The sequence below is a fragment of the Zootermopsis nevadensis genome, unplaced genomic scaffold (assembly GCF_977971745.1).
Source record: "Zootermopsis nevadensis isolate Lab colony 2312 unplaced genomic scaffold, Znev_1.0 Znev_ptg000001l, whole genome shotgun sequence".
Lineage (NCBI taxonomy): Eukaryota > Metazoa > Arthropoda > Insecta > Blattodea > Termopsidae > Zootermopsis > Zootermopsis nevadensis.
Genome location: NW_028259133.1, coordinates 14,238,869 through 14,254,109, shown reverse-complemented (window position 1 = coordinate 14,254,109; position 15,241 = coordinate 14,238,869). Strand labels below are relative to the sequence as shown.

Sequence of the window (15,241 nt, the reverse complement as noted above, 5' to 3'; positions counted from 1 at the left end):
TTCGGCAGTTTTTGGCCTCAAACACCATGGCCGTCATCCCGCACCCTCCTTATTCGCCGGATTTAGCTCCGTGTGACTTCTTCCTCTTCCCAAAGATGAAAATTCAGCTAAAGGGAAGGAGATTTGAGACGATAGAAGAGATTCAGGCAGAATCGCAGATGGTACTTGACAGGCTGACAAAGAAAGATGTCCAGGGATGCTTCCAGGCTTGGCAGCGGCGCTGGGATCATTGTGTTCACTCCCAGGGGAACTACTTCGAGGGTGATGGATGAATTTAATACCTGAGATAAGTGTACGGGTTTTTATAGGCGCAGTCTTTAAACTTTCCGATCGCACCTCGTATAAGTGTATATGTGCCCAATCCCCATACTTAGTTAACCCCATTGGCTCTATCATTATTTCATAAAATTAAAAACCCCGTTATAGATGTTATACATCTATCATTCTGTTACCTTAGATTATACAAAATCTAGTAAATGTTCATTTAAATTAAGCAGAAAATGATCGGTCTTATATTTATTTACCAACCTCTGTCTTTATTTCCCAGTATCGTTTGAATCCAGAAAGATAACATAGAAAGTCCGAACTATAGAAGACTACTCTGAGTTCGATCCCCGGTGAGATACTTTATTTAGCTCGTAAACTAAGCACGATAGAAGAATGATGCCTAAACTAGAGTTGTTTGTTTCGAATAGTCGATTACAAAAACAAACATAACACCGAAATATTTGATTAGCGTTGCGATGATGGACGTCGCGACTGTTGGCGTTATTTTGTCATCAGCTAGTGTGGCTTCCTTTGGTTCATGTACGCTTTATATAGAATCTCGTGTCGTGTACCGCGCATGAGCACAAGGAAGCTACAAGACAACACGCTGGTTAAAACATCGCCAAAGCTGCCATATCTATCGAAGATCTGCCTCAGGATACCATTGACAAGACGCCGTAAAATCGACGCCAAGCCTTGGGACGCTATTCGTTGCAAGATCGACTACTAGCTCCACAAGTAGCTAATTGAAGCCTTGAGACTCGACTGTACCGATGCTTAAGCTGACGTCTTTCGTCACGATGAAGCGAAAATATGATGAACAGGAGGCTGGAAAACCGACTTCAAGCGTCGCGACACCTAATGTCGCGAAGTCTACTTCGAAATGTGCACGAAGTCTAGCAAATCATTTGGACGCCTTGTGATACGATTCTGGTAAAACGATGCCGAGCGTCACGACGCATCGTATGGAGAAGATTGGGAATATGCCAAAGCTGAGCTTCGGGTTCCGTACTACACTCTACTAAACCAACGCCGAGCGTAGCAAGAAAAATGTTTACGAAGCAGAACGCCGAGGGGTGAATAATGGTTAAAATGTTTAACGTTTCTGAACCTAAGCTAACCTGACCTAATCTAACCGAACCTAACCCAGTCTAACCTTATCTGACTTAACACAACCCAACACCACCTATCGTGACCTGACGTACTGAAATAAAACTTTGTAAGAAAATGTTTTGTTCTTTCATGCTGATCAGAAATCTTGAGAATTCGAGTAAATAATTTGATGGAAAATGAGATAAGGTTACTGTAATTTATTTTCTGAATTCAGTAACAGAAATTACAATCGACGTTTAGAAGAACAGTAAATACATTGGAAAGGAAATGCTGGTCAGAAAAGTTCAGATATAATTCCAGACCACAGGAATAAATGGGGGAGACATAGAGGAAATTGAATAGACATTGACAAATTCCAGAACGATAGCATTATCCATATCCCATATTTCTTGCTGGCAGTACAGTTCAGAGGTCAGCATGCTTTCCTCCCCTTTTCAAGTTCAATGGGATGACCACTAAATGGAAGACCGTCAAGTAACCTCGTAGTGCTTAGGCCATTTTTTCCTGAAGTGCTGTACTTACCTGCGGAAGGCTTGGGGACTGCGAAGAGAGAGAAACATTGCAATGGGTTCCACGCAGAACGTAATATCCAACCTCGGAACAGCTTCATATCTGCGGGACCCTTGGAATGCTATTTCACTCATATTATCAGGAAATCTAATTACGAGCAGTCAATTCTACCGTAGTCAGGTAAAAAAATATGTTACAGGCTTCATGGAAGTGGAAATGGATGGAGTACCTATTCAGTCTATGGTACAGATACATTCTATTTAGTTTCAATTATAAAAAGTATATGAAAGGGGTTGTAGCTGAAGGGGGGTTACAAATTAATGTGTTCAAGATTGGCGCGGGTTATACCGCACAAAGGTACAGAATCGTAGCCTAGGCGGAATAAATGCGTCCAGCATCGGTTTTTGTTTGTGACGTCATCTCCTGCATCAGATTTTTTATATATCGAACTGTTCATTTTTTACGAGTAGGCCGACCGTGAATTCTGAATATCAGCAAACTGTCATTTCAAATTACGAGAGTTCTGTGCCTATTTTACGAAGGTTTGTGATATTTCCCTGATGGGTGGTGGTAATTATTGTAATTGCTACTGCAGTTCACGCTTCCATAATATTTTTCCAGACAATTTTTCCATATCCGTATTTAATTAATCATACAAAGTCTATATGTTAGGTACATAAAATTTTAAACAAAGCAAAACAACGGAAATTTTTTGATTATGTTTACTACAAATGCCACAAATATAAAAAAAATAACTAAAATTAGTTAAACATCTAAATGAGACATCATTATTCAAGTAATTTATATTCTCTGATATATTCTGTTCTATCTGGTACCGACTTATACCAATGAGTTCAGTCTATTTCGTATAATCGCCGTCTCTGACAATCTTAGAAGAGTAGGTGCATGTTCTGTGTTTCAAACACTCTGACCTTTCCTTAAAATATTATATTGCCTTGTGTGTGTCTGAGCGCGTCCCTTTCTTCACAACTTTCAATTTTCTTTTACGACTTTCCCATAATTGGGTTACACATTTCATCTATCTGTAAGTTGTTTTACTTTCTCATATACGATATTTCTGTCTTTTAACGTCATGTGTTGAGTTTCATACTTAAATTTTTAATTTAACCTTAAATTTCTGAGTCTTACTCTCATCGAGTCTTTGTAGTACAAAAAGTTATTAATGTAACTGCCTTGTCCAATATAAGATGTCACCTAACAGGATGTCATTTATCAACACACTCTTAAGTAAGGTATCAGGCGAAATGAAGATGTGAGGTAATGACGTCAATGGCGAGTTTAAACATCCAAGTTCTTGTCCCTGCAAGCAAAGAAGTTCGTCAGGTACCTCCACTTCTTTCTTATATCTCCTATGCGATCTCACGTGGGAGATTCCGAAAGACATGATGACATAAAATAAAACATTATTAAGAAATGAAGTACTGTAGTACACTTACGCCCACTTATACACTTCAATTAAAAATAATTATTTTTGGACATTAACATGGCAGATTAACCTCGCATGAAGTTTCTCTCGAATCAAATTGAAACTTAAATCAGCTTGTCTCATGATTTATCTGATATACATTCGGCATATTTTAAAGTTGGCCACGGTCACTCCTGTAGCATAAACATCAATTGGACAAGATTCTAAGGCCATTCTCTAAACCTCATTACCTGCCTACAGTATTATCGCTTTCCTCATGTCTCCTCATAGTTTTTCTAAGTGAACTTTGTCATCATTGCACTTAGTGTTAGTGTGAAGTTGTTTTTGTTACTGATTTAATTTTAAAGCAACATTCTAATTATTCTTTGTAACAATTAACATAATATTGTGACACCTAAAATTTAATCATGAACAGACCATAAGTATGTCTCATATGTTCATATAAACGTGCGATCTGTTGGTTTTTAACGTCGCTATTTAAACAGTTTTAAAATGTATTGAAAGATGTGGAAATGTAATTCCAGTGATTGAGTTTAAGAGATTACGTGAGCAAGTAAAATGCTTTATCGGCAGAATGGATAAAAATAAGTGGAAGAAGATATCATGGAAACAAAGGTTAAACTTACGGGACGAATGGTAGTAAGAAGAGTAAAGAGAGACTAATGATTAGGTTTTGATGCTGGTATGGAAATTAGGTTTCCCGATTCCTGTTTATAAGAACAACAAAGGTTTTTTTATTTGTTTTATTTAGTAATTTTTGTTGTTTTTGAGATATTTAGTAAGAATTACTATCATTGCTTGTGTGAATTTGCACAACTAAAACTAGCTCCACGAAACAGGGTCTTCCTTGAGGAGCTAATATTCACTCCCGCCTTCAATGGAACCTAACTGCTTACGATCATGCATTAGGGTGATGTAAAATATAAACGGCCAGCAAATTGGAATCAGAATTCAGGCACTGGTAGCTACATTTCCAAAAAGAAGCTTCTGTTATAATATCGATGTATGTTCAACTTTTCAAACTTCAAATAAATCACTCAAGAAAATTGTAATATTTTGAGTTACATTATGTATAACATGTATGTATCAATTTATTGTATATTTTGATACCCATTATGTATAACAAATGACTGTCGGTTACGTTTATAGGGTAGAGAAGATTGTATCAGAAGTTTTTAAAGAAAAATGTTTTGGTTTGTGGCATAAGTGTTTCAAGATAGGCGAGAAAGTTTTCGGGGTTGAAGTGAAGTTAGAGGCAAATATATCACGAAAGTAGTTTTGTAGTAAGAAGCTGTGGGTGGAACATTATTAACGATTCTGTACTGTCTGCGTGTTAGTCAAGTTCACCGCTGCCTACCTGCATGCTACTCCACTACGTTAAGCATTTATCATTCTCGCCATTCTGCGTTGGCCAGAAAACCGTTCATAACCAACAAGACTCATATCTCTCTTTTCTCTTCCATATTCTCGCCCATTCTTGTTTCTTCTTGTAGTGCAGAATTGAAATATGTAGAAATATTGGCTGTAACGTAGTTTGTATCATTCCTTCTGCCATGGATATAGGTTAAGACATTAAGTGTCCTATTAATTACTGACGAAATTGCCCGTTTTTTAAAGATACATTTCACTAAAGTAAAAGTCAATAAGTTAGTTTTCATATTTTTGCAGTGGCGTGTATTTCTTTTCAATTGTTGTACCGTGTAGTATGGTAAAACTTTACCGACATTTCAGAAGTGCTTACTGTTTCCTTCATCAGGGAGATGAGTAAGCGGCGTGCAGGAGTAATCTTTAATCATGATTAATGTCAGTTTGTATGAATAAAAATATTTGTAGTTTTGATAATGGGCGAGATATAAAGCAAGTATAGAGGACATGGGAAAAACGTAGTCTTAACTGATAAATATAAGAAAAGAGACCACTTGGCAGATCTGTACTTAAGGAGAATGATAATACTTAAGTAGATCTGAAAGGCATCGGATGTTTGTATGAATTCAAGGGATCATGATAGTGCCTATGACAAGCTCTTGTGTGCACTAACAAGCCTTGAAGTTAGGCCTTAAAAATGCGGGAGATTTTTTTAGCGGATGACCTGTTATTAGGTTCCATATGACGACTGTCCTCCATGAAAATGGTTATTTAGGGTAAATACGTCGGGAATGAAAAATTTCATAGACGAAACTATATTGTCGCAATTTCATGTTGTGAACTTTTCAGTTTTGTCGCCTAAAGTAACCCATAGATAATAATCATAGTAATTCATACTCACTGTAAGTGCGGAAGTAACAGTTCTGGCGCGTTTGCTTTTGTTGACTGTGTTTAAATCGGTGAATGTCGCATTTAGCTTAATGCATGCTTGACTGAAGAGTAAGTACCTTAAATATAAAATTTATCATAATCAGTACAAAGTTATCGAGATACAAGCCTAAGATGATGTAGCACCAAAGTTAGTTATGTTTAATTGTTTTGAAAGCTGTAAGACCTACAGAAAAGTGCATAGCATGGAAATATTTGTTTAACTGTTGTCGACAACTGTTGTCCGAAACATTTTTTGCTCCGGCTTGTAACGTATTTAGGGAATTATGCACAAGGTGCCCGTTGAAGAGAATCTTTATCTGCTTATTACATCTAATTCCATAAAAATCCGATCAGTATTTCTCGAATTGTTGTATGGGACAGACGGACGGATGGACAGGCATGGCGAAACAAATAAGGTCATTTTTGTAGTGGTTGTATGCATGTCTCTTTAAATGTAAGTAAACAAGCAACATTTTGGGATTTCTTAAGCTGTAGGCGTTTTGAAGTAAAACGTTGAACGTTTCTGCAGTTGGACTATATCCCGAGGTTGATAGGCTTATTTAGCTAGTCATAAATTTCTCTAATTTGCTATGGAGGGGCTTTTTGTTTTGTCTTATTCTGGGTACTTGTAGCCCGCATGAGGAGGACAGCTTGAAAAGTAATAACAGAGTTTGTTAACTTTTAGCATGTCTTACGGAGATGAATATATTTAAAACAGTGAGAGGATTTCACTTAAGAATCCAACAGTAAATTTACTGAAGTTGTGAGGCGGGGAGGTGAGAACAGTATCGTTATGCTGAGGATGAATATCCAATTATTATTAAAAGCCACTATAAGGTCTCGGCACACAAAATTATGGTAGATCTGATTCAAGATAAATGTGTGAATTGTCCTACTTTTGACAAGTTTTGTACATAATTATTTTATTTGGCATTATTGATGTGATTACTGAACACTGGATATACATATTTTAGATAGTGGCTGACCAATACAACCACTGAGTTTCTTGAATGAATGTAATTAAATTAAATAAGACATTGTCTACAATTATTACAGTGTTTATTAATGTTTGAATCGATTGGTAATTTCACTTGATATTTTAAGAAACTGTAAAACTGGTATCAAAAATTATGTTTTCCAACCTCCCACCCTTTGAGGCTTAGACGGGATGAAAATATGAAATCTGATTATTAGAAAGTCGGACGTGATGTGGTGGGCTGTTTTGATGTCGCTTACAATAAGTACCAGTGGCAATGACTTTTCTAACTCCTCCATCAAAGGAAGACATTCAATGAATAGAGAAGCGACTTTATTTTCTGAGCTAGCAGTTTCCTTCGTGAAGTTTATACGTAACACTCTATTCTGTCCCCTGACATTGCCTAAGATGCTGACTTTCTGATATGTTTTTATAACTTTTAAGTCCATTTATCAGTGTGGAAGATGAAAAAAAAGGTTGTATTTCTATTTTATCAGATTGTTCGCGATATTTCGAGTATAATAGCTTATTGTAAACCTTGATGCTGAAGAGGCAAAACTTGTATGAAAATTTTGTTCAGCAGTACAAGTCAGGCAAGGAAAGAGGTTGGATGCGGGGACGAATTTAGCTTACTCCAGCGGATTTATCTACTGCTTTTGGTTACGATGCTTGCAGTAATTTTTCTACGGGCAAACATCATGAATCACTCCCACCACATCTCGTCGTTCTCCCTCCTCTACTTCCACGTTTTATGTAATCTTTGTCTTTCTTTCTTAACAATTCTTCTTCCTGCATCTCGATCCGCAGGTGATACGTTCTGGGTGTCACTTGGTGTCCGCAGTATTTCGATCGTATTGACCTATTTCATTCTAATTCAGCGTTTATGCTTTATATTTTACGATTTCATATATAATAGTTTTTCCATTGACGTGCGAATGCAGATAACACAAGACACGAATAAATGTGCTAATTGGAGTAAAGTCGACATATTTGACGTGGCTTTTGTATGTATGCTATGAAGTGAAAGAACTTAGTAGATCATAATGTTGCAGCGGCTCGTGCAGAAGAAAGGACACACACACATCATACGTATTTCATATCAACGCACTACAGTAGTTAATTGCACCAAAGTCGAATGGAACGACAAAGGGAGACAATTATATAACGCGAAATTAGGCAATTTATGCCTTTTACCTGTATTCATCAGGGCACTTAAGTGTGGTAGATACGACGGACGGGTGTGTTATGTTGCTTCGTGCATGGCCTCAGGATTGTCGTTTTCCTACGCAAAGAGAGCTCGTTTCATAGAGCTTTTTCGTGTTCAGATAAACTTGGTGACCTAGTTCTGACCTTAGATTGTCGGCACGAGTTCTCTGGCGCGTTACCATGACTAAAACTTGTCTTAGATGTCTCAGGTTCACCTTCAGGTATACCACCTGCATACGAGACCTCAATTTTAGCTTAAATTAGGTGTCCTGGTTCAATTTTGTATTTCATTCCCACCAAGAAAATATTCTAACATCAAAACGGTGATTCACAATGGTCCTGTACTCACAGAAGAATTTATGTGACAGTAATTCTGAGTGCATGTGTTTGTGAGTTTTCTGTTCCTCGTCAAATGTTACTTCACTACTTTATAGTAGGCCACTATTTGACTTCCTTCATTGGATGAAAGCAAAATAAGTGATGTTCTGTGGTGAATGCAGTTCTCCGACGAAACTATAAACCGGATAAAGACCTTCAGAACAACTGAATAGCTGACTAACTTCAAAGTCTTCGAGTTACTTAATGGTTAATTCAAGATAAAGTTTAATGAACTCCAGGACAATGTAGTTTGAAATATAAGCATTGCACCACACTATACCTGTAGCTGAAGACTGAAATTAATTAATCACAGCTAAGGATTTGAACTAACTTGCGATAGAATTCACTGTGTCTGATGCACATGTTCTGAAATCGCTTGCTTCTGTGCTTGCATCATTGGTATATGAAGAAGCTCTCTCACTGCTCAATCATATTCTTAGTCGTCCAAATATGGCATAACATTTCTTTTCACATATGCCATTTTCAGAGAGAGCATGAAAAATAAGAGTAGTTTTTTATTGGAAATGATTTCACGGTTTTATATTACGTGTTATTAATGCAGTGCGTTTACTGATAAACCGGAACGCAGTTGTTATCGCGAAATCATTTTCATCACCTCTTAAAAGTTGATTTTATTGTTTTATGGATAAATAATTGTCTCGTATCGGAAAAACGTGTTGTAGCGGTGAATCATGCAGTTCATGTCCGGAACCGGAAAGTGAACAGGTGATTTCCGATTTACCAGTGAACGCGTCGTGTATTCGACATTTTTACAAGGGTGGGAGACATTGCTGGAGCCGCGATCTACGCGAGAGAGTTTGGATTATGGAGACCGAAATACAGGAAGTGACAAACTGTCGCAGTTAGACTGTCTGTAGTCCCACAACTGGAAACATCATTTAAACGTGTCATATCCGTAACCCAGCGACTTCTTCACAGCGGGGCTACCGCATCAGCATGTCGCAAGGACTTTTCAAGCTTCTGTACTACAATGTAATGTTAACAGGGACGTAGTCACTAGCAGAGTGACGATAGAAGAGTTGGAGAATTGGAGGGAAGGAATTGTTTAGTTGCGTGTTCTGCGTCGCTGGAGGTTTGGCGCGAGCTCTGTGTACTGTATGCTATTATTTTTGCCTGTATCACAGCAACAAACATGTTATTCTTCCTTTGTGTTGACTTCAAATGTAAGAAGTTTCGTAAACAGCAGTTGGAAGCCTACAAGCGCAACGCTCTGGAGATCGGTGACATTATTAAATTCAGCTCTAGATGGTGAGTAATTAGATTAGTATTTTCGCTGACTTAATCATGGTTTACGAAACATGAAATTGAAAGAAAACCTAGCACCCAATAAGTAATTCGTTAACACATTGAGATCTGTAAGATCAGATTCAAACATTTCCATACATTATTTAGCTGCATACAAGTAGCTTATTGTATTCAGTGTAAGATCTTTACAGCTAATTACTGTGTGAGTAACAGGTACGTTGTACAGACTGTTAAGATCGATGCCTTTCTCTGTGAACAATAAGCCAGAATGTGTAAAATAGGCGTCTCTGTTTCTCTGCTTAATTAAGCACAACGTCGTATATTGAATTGTTTCAGGATAATGGATTAAACACAGCAATTGATTTCTTATATTATTATATAAAGATATATGAGATATCAGCTGTGAAATTTAGGCTTAGATAAGACAACTTTAGATGTAGATTATAGTAACAAGGTATGGAGATGTGAAATGGATTTATTTGTTTCGGTATAGACCAGTGCTGGGCGAACTTTTGGGATCAATAGAAAGAGGAGAATTTCTTGACTAGCTTACCATCTGTTATAGTTTCTCAAGTAGGACTGTTCCATGAACTTAAGATTAGGCAGTATTGCTGAACAAACGGAGAGTGATCGTGGCAGAACATTTGGAACGCTGTTACAGACTTTTAACGGGTTTGAGGTTTGGCGTCGTAAAAGTTGGCGGATTTCTGAAAATAACCGACAGACTTTTGACGTCTTGCACACTCCAGTTAGGCCACAGGATCACATGAGTTTATACAAACACATTTCACTACATACTGGGCAGGTTATAAGTACGTTATATATCACAGTTTGATTAGCCCAGGTTACGTCCGTGTGTGTGTTATGTTATTTCAAGGGCCCATATTCAGGTATTATGGAATTGTTTTGCAAATAAAGGAATTTGATTACATTTTAACAACTGTGAATATAATATATTTGAGTAATATTTAATTGTGTTTCCACTCCACACTAAAATGCTGGAAGGAACAAGATTTTACATTCTGTTCTTCGCCTTTTAGATCTGTAGTGTTTAAAGGATAGCGTTTTCGAATTCCATTTTATATATTTCATTTTAAAGTTGTATGTACTTCGTTTTGAAAGCATGCCTTTTGTTTCAAGCCTAAGGTCTATTAGCATTACTCGTATTCCATCTCATTTTATTTTCTCAGTAACTGTTTTCCTTGAATTTAATTAAATATTTGTCTGTTCAAAGACTTTTTCAAATAAATTTTATAGAACGTAGGACGATGTGTACTCCATAGTCTAATTTGTTATTATTAGGGACTGCTTCTGAGACCATGGATAAAGTTGTTCTTCGGCTTTATAATGAGTCAGCGTTATATTCGACAAATATGAACCCAAACCATATTCCTTGTATAATGTTTAGTGTAGGTTCTCATCGTCATATCATTTACATACTATTAGTACTTCCAGAGATAAAATGTGTAAAATGTGCTTTATAAACCTCTATATGTGAGGCGGCGAATGTCTCTTATAAGCATTATATGATACCATTACGCATTATTTTTTCTGGAAAGGCTGTTTTACCATGAGGACGAATTTCATTTTTAGGAATAATCGTGATTTTCAACCTTAACCGAGAAAAGAAGGAATTGTCATTGTTATGCGGCTATTAAGACTGAAAAACACGTATGATATGTGACGTAACATACCAGTTAACCATCTTCATGTCCCGGTGGACTCTATATTTACATGTAACGAGTTGGTAACATGGAACCTGGGGAATACAGGGGTGTTACATGGAGGGACAAACATTGTAAATAGCCGATAGCTTTTAGCAGTTCAATTTTAAGGGTTACTCGTGCGTGCTTTAATATAAATCGTGTTTCTCAGGCTGGTGGTCAGCTCACAACCACCCCTTCTCATCCCCCATTCCACCCCGGTTAGCTGACGCCTAACCCTGAGGCTTTTCATGGAGATGATTATGATGATGTTGATGATGGTCGGGTGGTAAAGGGGGTGTCGGTCCCTGTTTGTTTCCCAGTGACGGGATGCGTTGGATGCAAATGAAAGCCTCAGTGGAAAAGTGTTCTTATTCCTCTGCTTTTTGGTTAAAGCAGGCGATTTTTAAGATAAAAATTCTACAGCGTATAAACAGAATTGTCGATGGAAGATTTGAGATTTTCACAGCGGTGAGTATGAAGATTTCTGTCTTCTGGGTTGTTGCACTGTGTAGTATGGTCGATGTTAATCTAAGTTTCAGAGGTCATACTGCCTCCGTTTTCATCGCCCTGATGACGGAGGTAGTATGACCTCTGAAACGTTGGTTAACATCGAGTAGACTACACAGCGCAACAACCCAAAAGACAGAAATCTTCAGAATTGTCGATGTTCGTAGACTGATTGGCTCTGTTGGAACAAATCAGATGATCACTCAACACTGAATTGTTGTAGGAGTTTATGATGTGTGCTTAAATTCGTAGCATACAAATAGTGTGCGTTATTATTCAGATATTATTAAATTGTACAGTACAATAATTTTGCGCGTAATTCAGACTATTAGTGTGTTTAAAGAACTTTTGAAGATGTCTTGAGATGTTTTAAAAGTTATGTTGGCCTGATAATTGTTTATGATGGACAGACAAAAATACTGCAGGGTAAACATAAGAATCTATAATGTATAATTGACGTTACTGGTCTGTGCATAATGAAGTTATCGATAATAAAAAGGCAATAAAAGTTGTAAACTATCAAAGAGAGGAAGATTGGTTGCAGGTTTGTCACCGTCAGAAATAATGTGACACGTTTCTTCAACTTGCTTTTAGTTTAAATTTGTTTAAATTACTGTCGGACTTTAGCGTCACAGTCTGGAATCAAGTAAAGTATTAGGGACGTTTAAAATGCTTAATGAACGTACTCGGTATTATGGAATCAACTACAGGACAGAGTATGAGCTCCCCGATTTGATTGTAATTGTTGTCAAAGTAAATAAGGTTTCTCTGTTTGAATTTAAACGGTGGGTCTACAGATTTAATAATAATGTTTCAAATATTATGATCAGCACCACCGTCTGTACTTTATGAGTCTGCCCTGAAGATATGAGACTGAAATGTAAATGAAGTGTGAATTGCCTGTGTCATTCGCTGACCAACGTCGAGCTTGATTGCATTTAAACCCTGGTAAACTACGCGTATGTACAGACCTACACATTATACACTGCTTCGAGGAAGTTACACACATTTAATAAAATAATGTCAAGTCAGTTTTATACTACAGTTCCGAATTTCTTGTTTTCTTTTGTTTCCATTAATTTGTGGAATATTTTGTCGTGTATTAAAATAAGGCTAATTTAACTCTTCAGAATAATTTAACACCTAATTACGAAGATTTTTAGCTTAAATTTTCCATTCAATATCAGGATATTGAGAAAATATTAACATTTCACATCGACCCTAAGTTGAAAATGTTTTAAGGGGATCTGAGGGAAGTATGTGAGGGACATTTTACCCTCTGGATTCTGGAGTACATTTGAATCGTGTTCAGTGATCACTTTATTTATTGAAATATATATAAAACTTAACTTTACATATAGAAATAACCTAAATATTACCTAAGGTAAAACATGTTATTTGTAAATACACTCCATCAGTTGTGTAAACTGATAAATATGGCGTTGATAGAAACACATAATGGGATGAGAAATTGCTGGTAATATTTGCAGTATAAATTGCTTTAATACATTACATTAGACTAGTAAGAAATGTAGTGAGACAGAATCATCACAGATTCACAGCAGACTGTAATATACGATTCTGACAGCCATTCCATCGAGCGAACACTAAAAATTTATTTCATTTAATGGAAAAACACTGTAAGTAAACATTCGTTGTAGTGTAGTTTGAGGTTGAATTTGAAGGCGTCAGATAGTTCACTGCTGCAGAGAGTCCTGAACATATCTGTACTCGGGCATACAGGTGGTATGTGGGGCGGTATGTGGGGCGGTCAACAAAAACAAAGGGTTGTGGAACATGTCCAACATATTGTGAGACCCTTAATTTGAGTTTAGTTGTATTGTTGCACAGCGAACGATTGACGTCCATGATCGATGACCATGCTACCTTTTCCGGCAGATATGTGTTCAGACTCGGAAACGACCTGGTGTTTTGCGTGGCTTTTCTTCGTGCTAAATGCATGATATGAACGCATAATAAGGAGGTCATTTCTATTTCTTTGGATCTGTTCTATGGAGGATTTCGGTTAAATTTGGTATTTGGCATCTACATTAAAAAGTTGTCTCCTTTTACATTCTAACAGTGCCGTGTAGTCTGATAGATGTTTACCGACGTTTCAGGGGTGATTGCTAATAAATGATATAATTAATTGTGGTGTACAAGTTTTATTGAAATATTTCTAGTTGTGGATATTTATAAATTACGAGTAAATAATGTTTAACTACGTACGATGCGGTACCGTCAGTGCAGCTGTTGTGCTGCAGAGGGTTTATTATATTTCCAGCAATAGATCTCTGTCTTCGCTTCAAGTATACAGATTCTTATTAAATGTCGGAAAACGTGAAGATTGAACTTGTATGTGTACCTAATTTGAATGGGTAATATTCTAGTGTTGGAACGGGTAATGACGTCATTTTGTCCATATGTTTGACATACGGAATACTTTCTGATCTCTGGTGTCTGGAAACATGCCAGCTTGAAAACGCATTAGCTAGCTTCATATGTTTTGTTTGCAGGCTATATAATTGGGGTTTGATCTCGCTTCCGGTCTAGTATAGCGTATTACTTGAATTGTCTGTAGTTTCCTTAGCACTGGACGGCCGTCAGCAGAAAATAAAAATAAATGAGTGATTTAATTACCAATGGGGACTGTCACATTGCTGCAGAGTTGTGGTGGTGTTATAATACGTTTGGCGGTAAGTGAAATTGGCGGACTTCGTTTTGGAATTAAGCACCCCGGTTTATACACGCGTACTAGATTGGACGTCCCTAATTATATAGCCTACCACTCTAGTTATAATTCAAAACTGCAGTACTTGTCGGCAGCTGTAAATATTTACAACTCTTCATACCCGATATACTGTTCAAACTCATCTCACTAATAAATGAACCTCTTTAAAACGTTTTAAAATTTTGATACGATGTTTATCGGTAAATATGAAGTTTGAACTAAATATAGCTATTGCTTGAATTTTCGTTATAATTTCATTATTTATGCTAAAGTGATTAACTTCGTATATGGGAATATGTTTGATAACGACATCATTGGTTTCAGAATTAGACTTAAAAACTGGAGACAACTCAAACTAGGTCATTGGAGGAGAGTAATCTGTCACAAAATCCCCATAGACCAATATATTCTGAACTAAAAGTCTTCTTAAAACGAATTATTAGCCTTTTTTATTTGATGTTTATGCTTCGGTGAATGTTGATAGTGGTCTTCTGGGTTGTGATGCCATGTGGATTTGTAGGTAGATACCAGACTTTAGGAGGAATGTACTGCCTGCATCTTTAGTGTTGCAGATCGTGACGATAAGGCATTTGTTGCTTCGAAGCGTTCGTTGCGATCTGCAGGTCCATCTCAGAAATCTAAACTGCAGCATTGCCGATCGTCAAAAATCCTTGTCAAAAAATAATATATTTTGGACATGCTTACGTGTTCAAGCCCTGTAGACCAGGGGTTTTCGCCCTTTTTCGCTGGCCTATCATTTATTCTAATTTAACACATTAAATGTACAACTAATAAAATGCTTTCAGGGAAAACTTATGTATGTTAGTATTATCTTTTAA

General features: G+C 37.0%; 2 protein-coding genes across 7 annotated transcripts in view; both read left to right on the top strand.

The window, feature by feature from the left end:
• bru3 (CUGBP Elav-like family member bruno 3) overlaps positions 1-15,241 on the top strand; it is a 704,578-nt gene that overhangs the window by 204,403 nt on the left and 484,934 nt on the right. The window lies entirely within an intron of this gene.
• LOC110829673 (CUGBP Elav-like family member 3) overlaps positions 1-15,241 on the top strand; it is a 443,424-nt gene that overhangs the window by 420,592 nt on the left and 7,591 nt on the right. The gene's annotated exons all lie outside the window — the stretch shown is intronic.